Below are 8,547 nucleotides of genomic sequence, written 5' to 3'. Positions count from 1 at the left end.
AACCCACTAGCATGAGTAGGAGTTGTTTGAGCCCTGTTGTGCCTACTCATTCATGTTTGTTTGTCATGCCTGCTACTGCTTAGAGTTGAGTCAGGTCTGATTCATCGGGGATGAATCAGAGGCGTGTGAACATGTCCTACTATGTGTGAGATAAGTGTGTGAACACGATTTGGTAAAGGTAGCGGTGAGAGGCCATGTAGGAGTACATGGTGGGTTGTCTCATTGCAGCCGTCCTCAGGAACTGAGTTCTGTGTTTGTGATCCATGATTCAGCTACTACCACGCATTGGGCCCGAAACCAATGGACCCTCTCGGCTTCTTGATCACCCTTGTCCTCTGTCCAGGAGTTGCAAGTAGTTTCTGGTGTTTGTAGTATGCTGGAGGCCGTGCGCAGCGCTGACCGTAGGGGTGGGCTGTGATGCGGTAGGCACGTGGCACGGTGTACCGGGCGCCCGTTTGGTGTCTCGGGAACCCTGTTCACATCGTTTGGGGCTGTGAGCGAAACTCCGGCCGGATCTCCTCATGGATGGAACCCGAATAGGCGATAAACCTGGACTAGAGACTTAGGTGATTAGGTGGGTCGTGGCCGACACCCACGTTGGGCTTCCGCTTGAAGGTTGCCGAGTACATGTCGTGTAAACAACGGTAAGTGGTGAGAGCGTGTGTGAAGAAGTACACCCCTGCAGGGTTAATATGATCTATTCGAATAGCCGTGTCCGCGGAAAAGGACTTCTGGGTTGCTTATATCAGTTCATAGACAAGTGAAAGTGGATACTCTAAAATAGCAAGATAAGCGTGAGTGCTATGGATGGCGTTCTCGTAAGGAGACGGGAGCGGTTCCATAGTGGTGTATTGATATGATGAATATGTGGACTCGTGTGCGCCACCTCAAAAGAGTCGCTTGCAGTCGTAGTTTAGGATAGCCACCGAGTCAAAGCTGGCTTGCTGCAGTTAAACCCCACCATCCCCTTTGTTGATAATGATGCATATGTAGTTAGTTCTGATGTAAGTCTTGCTGGGTACATTTGTACTCACGTTTGCCTATTTTATGTTTTTGCAGAGAGACTTCAGTCTCACTAGTAGTTCCACGTGGACTTCGACGTTTAGCTTGTTACCTCAGCTACGATCTTGTGCCCCGGCAGGATCTGGTAGATAGTCAGGCTTCTCAGCCTTTTTCAGTTATAGATGTCTGTACCCAGACATGATAGCTTCCGCTTGTGCTTTGACTTGTATGCTCTGATTGTTGGGTCATGAGACCCATGTTTGTAATATCTCGCTCCTCGGAGCCTATTGAATAAAATACTTGAGTCGTAGAGTCATGTTGTGATGCCATGTTGTATTTGCACATATCGAGCATATTGTGTGTATGTTATTGAAATGCTTGGTATGTGTGGGATCTGACCATCTAGTTGTTTATCTTTAGTAGCCTCTCTTACGGGGAAATGTCTCCTAGTGTTTCCACCGAGCCATGGTAGCTTGCTACTGCTCCGGAACACATAGGCTGGCCGGCATGTGTCCTTCTTCGTTCCTGTGTCTGTCCCTTCGGGGAAATGTCACGCGATGAATACCGGAGTCCTGTTAGCCCGCTACAGCCCGGTTCACCGGAGTCCTGCTAGCCCAGTGCTACAGCCTGGATTCACTCGCTGATGACCGACACATTCGATGCTGGGTCATGGATGCCTGTCCCTGTAAGTCTGTGCCACTTTGGGTTTACGACTAGCCATGTCAGCCCGGGCTCCTTATCATATGGATGCTAGCGACACTGTCATATACGTGTGCCAAAAGGCGCAAACGGTCCCGGGCGAAGGTAAGGCGACACCCGTGGGAATACCGTGCGTGAGGCCGCAAAGTGATATGAGGTGTTACATGCTAGATCGATGTGGCATTGAGTCGGGGTCCTGACAGCGTTGGTATCAGAGCTTGACTGCCTGTAGGATTACCAAGCCAAAATGGTCGAAGTTGAGTCTAGAAATTCTTTAGTTATATAAGGGAATTGATTGTGGGATGGAACGTAAGGCTCTTTCTACTCCTTATACCTTATGCCTTCTGATCTGAGTCATCATCTTCTCTTCTACGGGGATTAAGAACTAGGCTATCTCTTCTTCCCATCAGGATCACGTGTTACTAATCCGTAGACTTATAAGATTGTTGGATTTAAGCTTGAGTTCAGTTCCTACTACCTCCATATGTTAATTGTTGATCTCGAAACCTTGATATTGTGCTTCTGAGTGGTTATGCCACCATTTTTGTGAATGTCTCAAGTCTTTTCTGAGCATTTACAGCCGTTATGCTGTCCGAGTCGTTCCAGGTTTCTAAATAGTCTGATGCATTTGCAAATCCTTTCTTCCCGTTTCAATGTTCCCATGGGCCAGATTAACCACACTAATCAGTGAGTTGAGGTACTCCGTTACCTTGACATATATGTTGGAGATATTATTATGACCCTAGGTGTCTTAGGGGATCATCTAGTAATTTAGCCATGATTTGTGTTCCCAGTGTGATGATTCTGGCCATCATTCTCGAAAGCATCCCGTGATGCTACTTAGTAGTAGGTATTCTACTCCTGGGTTCTGAACCCGAGATTCACTCTACCTACTTCATGTTGATAGTAATTGCTAGTGCCTTTAGGATATTAGTAACCTTTGCGATAGTCCTTGAAGTCCGTGGTATCTTCTTCTTCCAAATACCATGAACTACTTATGGCAGAAGTTCCTCGTTGAACTGAAATATCACAACAGGATTATTCTTGATGAGTTCTCCATTCATAAATCGTGACTCTGCCAGTTCTACCTTTCTGCATGGGTTATCCGGAAGAAATATGTTGAACTTCGTTCGACATGCTAATCCATGCATCCACAACTCAGAAAATCATATGTTCTTTTGAGTTGTCCCATCTTAGTTGTTTTCGACCCTCGCCTATCAATTGATAGTCAAGAGTATGCGTGCATTCGTTCGTCGATGCCTATTACCCTTGTGGTCCGCCAAGCCATTCTATTTTAGAATGAATAGGAGAAACAAACGCCAGTACCTCATCCATATCTAGGATTGGGTCAAAGTAGTTGTATTCCGCAGATCAAATGCCAATCCAGCTTTTGGTCTGCTCTACCCTGAAGTATTACCTTCTTTATGACAGGAATTTCATGAGAATTGCACCACCTTTTGTGAATTCTTGACATAGTGATACTTCTCGCCATCCTTTTTCATTCCTCGGCTCCGTGTTGTTGCAGCCGGAGTGCCGACAAGTGAATCATGATGTGTGAACTCAATACTCCTAGCAACCCCATTGCTTGGTAGTTAATGCACAATAATCTTATTCTTAGTATGTTGGTTATTGAATCACCATTCTAAGATTGATCGTGCTACCTAGTCCTTATTTCCTGGTGCACTCTTTGATTGATGAGTTAGGATTTTGTCAAGTCCTCGCTCATTTGATCATATCATCTTGCCCTGAAAAGCAAGATTGTTCTCGAGCTTAGTAACATATCGGTGGTTCGTGATTTCCGAAGATCTTCTCGGAAGTATTACCAGGTCGTCACCTGACCGTTATGTTGAGCTCGTGATCAAGTTGGTTTCTTGTGAACCACCCTTTCTCCAAGAATCTGTGTTGGATATCCCTGAGCTAGTTGGTTAAGCTAGACAACAACTTGGAGAATTGGAAGATAAAAGCTTGCCTGACTTAGTTCATGTTAAGGGATATCTTTTTGTGTGTGTGTGTGTGTGTTGAAGAAAGATGGTATCTTCATCAATTGGTCCTTGTGAACAATTGTTGGATCTATTATCTTACCCAAACCTTTGATTTAAGTATGGGCTATCGTCAAATCAAATCAGAACCAATGATGTTCGTAATGCTGTCTTACTCGTGGATTTTCCTCGAGCATACACCATTATATCTTTTGGGTCTGAACAATGCTATCACCGTGTTCACACGATGGTGGAAGTTCAGTGATATGGAAATTCCGATGAGTTGTTGTTGAGTCCATTGACAACATCCTTATTTCCTCCATGATGTTGTTGAACATTAAGTTAGTGTTGGAAACTTTTGAAAGCATTTTCTTCATGCTAGCTCATGAAGTACTTGTTTGATGAAAGGAGTGACTTCCTTTGATTCACGTGCATTTTGATGTAAGTTGCCGTCGTGAATTCGAGAAAGTTTGTTTTTGCTCCTTTGGAATCATCCCAAGTCGGTCATGCACGTGCGAAGAATTCTGTGGTCTGTTAGACTGATCATCTTCATTCCATATGTATATCCTAGCACGCCAAGCCACTGGTTGATTTGTTCAAGGAGAAGGAGTTCCTTCATAAGAGCTAATCCGGACTTATGAAAGAACTTCGATATCCTCGCTGATGGTTCCCAACCAGAACTCGGTAGTGTTTTATTGTAAGACTACCAGGTGGGCATGCTTGTCTGGGACAACGTGTTCACATGTTTGTAGCAGAACCAGCTCATGTTTTGGAGCTTGCTATCGTAGTTCATCTCCCGAGAATCCCGCAACGTCATCTCGTCAATTTGTGTTGCAAACTTCCGTTTTTCTTCCTAGACTCGATGAGTCTGGAATATCCTGACACCAACCAGATCTGAATCTCAGGCAGATATGATGGTTGGAATATTTCCCAAGAATTATAATATTGGTCGCGCGATAACCGGTAAAGTGGATGTCGTGGCCAACACACCCAGCCGGAAGACCTGTTATTATAATATCTTGATTGATGAAGTTGGCCACCTCCCCATAGGGATTTCGTAAGATTTACTCCCTAGTTGCCCCTATGGATTTTGAGATCCCGAAGTCCGACCTTTTACTTGATGTTCTAGATATCAAACCATATCTATGAATGGGTTACGCTAGCACATCAAGGAGAACATTAGAAGCGGAGTGCTAAATGTCTTTCGGTCGATCATCCAGATTTCGTCCCCTTGGCCTCGCTAAGGTGAAATCTAAGAAAGTGTTATCCTCCTTTGCATCTGCATCCTCCATCACCATTCATCATGGTAGTAAGTTGTGTTACCGGACCCTTGACACGGATGTTGATAAAACCTTGATGATTATGGAAATGCTCAAGTTCTTGAGAGCACGCACAAGCGCTACGTGTTATCATCATCTCTAACTGGGATTCCTCTCAGTTTCCTCGGCAAATGCTATGACCTTTTCAAACAGTGAATTCACTCTGTTTTGTTGGGTTCTTCCCCAGTTACCAGAATCATTCCCAGCATTTGCATTTTGTTCCCAGCTTGCACCGCCAATGTGCCATTCTACCATGGATCTCTTCCATTTCCGGTGATAAGCAAAATCATCCATTACGTTGTCTTCAACAAGGTAATCCACATCATCCAAGTCCGAGTATGCCATTCTACCGACCCCCGCCAATCGATTGCTGTGATTTGCCTTCGGCTGATATAGAGAGTCTCAACGATCTCTATATCAAAGGTAATTCTTTTTGCCACTTAAGATAATACTCTACGAATCACCCTCCTCCAGGATGTTTCGTCGTGGTATCATGGCAACTCAACTCCTCGCTACGTTGACAATTGTTTACCACCTTCTTAAGCGTGAAATTATTGTCTACCTAGTGCACCTTCGTCATCCGTCTCTTTCCACCCCTCTTGATGTGTATCTCGTGTCTCAACCCGAGAGATGGTCCTATGTCTCTTTCCGTGAGTTGTTCGATCTTCGAGAAGATCGACCCTTCTAGAGTCTCCTTCTTCCCTCCATGTCATGTTGACAGGGTTTTTCAAGGCAAGACTTCAAGGCAATGATGGTGAATGAATCAACATTCAACTGAAGTGCACCCTGGATCATGAAGATTATACTAGTTTGCGTTTCCCCTTCACCTTACCCTACACTTGAATCTCGAGACGAGATTCTTGTTTAGTGGGGGTGAGTTGTCACATCCCTAGCTTCTGGTAATGCTCTAGGCTAGCTTCATGTGTGCAACATGTTTAATTTGTATGAAATTTGAAATGGGGATGACCAAGCCCTAGCACCAAAGCATTGCAAATAGGTTCAACTTCAAAATATTTTCACAGAACCCAAATTGGTTTGCAAAAATGTTCATGATTACTGGAAAAGGGTGAAAACCATATCCAGAGATGATGGGTATTTTTCCAAGACATTTTGGATTTTTTTGAATAAACCATATTGTATTTGACTTTGGGCATTTAAATACTATAAATAATTTAAATGTTCAAATAAATGTTGGAAATTGTTAAAGGTCACTGAAATAATTCAGAAAGCACCCATAATTATTTCCAGGATTTTATAAAGTGATTTGATATTTAAATCAAATCCAAAAACAAATTGCAGAAATAGAAAAGAGAAACAGAACAGAAATAAAAGAGAGAAGGACTTACCTGTGAAGCCCACCTGGTGGCCCAACAGGACCGGCCCAGCGCGGCCCAGCCCGCCACCGCTACTCCCCCCCCTGTCGTCTTCCTCTTGCCAGTGGGAGCAGCTGCGTGCTCGCACGCGCGCGGCCGAGGAGGCCACCTCCTCCCTGCCTGGCTGCCTCCTCCTTCCCTGGTCCCTCCCGCGACGCCACGCAGCCCCGACCCCCTCTCACTTCTCCCTCGCCTCTGGACCTCCCTCCCCCTCGCTCCTCTGTTTCCCCTCCCGCGACCGAACGGAGCCGCCGCCACCGACGAGAGCCACCGTGGCTACCGGCCACCCCACGGCTCACCGACGCCCCAGGAAGCTCCGCCGGTCCTCCCTCTACCTCCTCAACGAGCCACGAGGCCCCGGACGTGCCACAACACCGCCCTCGATGCCTTCTTCAACCTCGGGACCGCCGGCCATCTTCGTCAAATTCGCCGGCTCCGGACCATCCCCGGCCTCGTCTCCGCCTCGAATGGATCCGCTGTGAGCCTCCGCTGCCTCTCCTGTGCTCGCCCCCTCCGTTCTCGCCCCCTAGCCCCATCTCCCACCGCGGCCGAGAGTTTCTCGCCGCCGGCCATGGCGTGGCCGTGGCCACAGCCACCGCAGCTCATTCTCGAGCCCACCGTCGTGCTCACCACAGTCCCAGGAGCACATAGCACTCACCAACGCCTCCCCTGGCGCCCTGCATCGCCTAACCCGTCGTTGCCGTAGCTCCGGCCGCCACCTAAGTGGTCGCCGCCGTCGACCCCGGCCTCCCTGTGCCCAGCTGCGTGCGCCCCTAGATGCGCGGGAGCACGGGCTCCCTCTTGGTGCCCTCAGCGCGACCAGCCGCGGGCTGTAGCGCCGTTCCGAGCAACTCCGGCGAGGTCTCGCCGTCGCCGTGGTCGTCGGCGTCACTTGCTGACGGGGCTGGCTTCATTAGCCACTAAACACCGCACCGTGTCACTGACACCTAGGCCCCACGCCTTAACTAACCTTAGTTTATTTTCTGTTTAGCTTAAATTAATCACAGTGGCCCCACGCGTCAGCTTTGACCGCGCTGACGTGGCCTTTGACCCGGCCCCACCTGTCATTGACACTAACTAGCCCTGTGCCACTGACGTGTGGCCCCCACACGTCAGGTTTGACCTGGACCCGCCCTGTTGACCTGATGACGTCAGGATAAGGTCATGCTGACGCAATAATTCCTTTCTGGAATTAAAATAAATTAGGAAATAATTTATAAATTCCAGAAAATTGTATAAACTTCTAAAAATCATAGAAATTCAACCGTAACTCCAAATTAAATAATTTATATATGAAAAATTATCAGAAAAATTCAAGGAATCCATCTGTACCATTTTCATGCATGTTAGAACAACTTATAGCTGCTGTTTAGCACAAATCAATTAAAGGGCATTTAAATAATCACATATGGAGTTTGAATTTGAATCTTGTATTCAAACCAAATTCATTTAATCTATTGCTAGTTGCATTAGCTCATAACACATTCATTTTGCCATGTCATGATCATGCATCATATTGTGCATTGCATTGATTGTGTTCCCTTCTGTGTTGCCGGTATTTGTCCCCTCTCGGTAGACGTGATACCGATGATGTGATCGTTGACACTGATGAAGACTCAATGTTATCTTCAGAAGTGCCAGGCAAGCAAAACCCCCTTGTTCATTCCGATAAAATCCCACTCTCTCGCTCCTGCTCTCTTTTACTGCATTAGGACAACATCGATTCATCTGTTACTTGCTGCGGTAGCTGAACCCCTTTATCCTCTGCATGACCTGTCATTCCACAGTAATTAGATGAAACCCACTAGCATGAGTAGGAGTTGTTTGAGCCCTGTTGTGCCTACTCATTCATGTTTGTTTGTCATGCCTGCTACTGCTTAGAGTTGAGTCAGGTCTGATTCATCGGGGATGAATCAGAGGCGTGTGAACATGTCCTACTATGTGTGAGATAAGTGTGTGAACACGATTTGGTAAAGGTAGCGGTGAGAGGCCATGTAGGAGTACATGGTGGGTTGTCTCATTGCAGCCGTCCTCAGGAACTGAGTTCTGTGTTTGTGATCCATGATTCAGCTACTACCACGCATTGGGCCCGAAACCAATGGACCCTCTCGGCTTCTTGATCACCCTTGTCCTCTGTCCAGGAGTTGCAAGTAGTTTCTGGTGTTTGTAGTATGC

This window comes from Triticum aestivum, chromosome 3A, assembly GCF_018294505.1.
Source record: "Triticum aestivum cultivar Chinese Spring chromosome 3A, IWGSC CS RefSeq v2.1, whole genome shotgun sequence".
Lineage (NCBI taxonomy): Eukaryota > Viridiplantae > Streptophyta > Magnoliopsida > Poales > Poaceae > Triticum > Triticum aestivum.
This window is presented reverse-complemented; position numbering follows the sequence as displayed.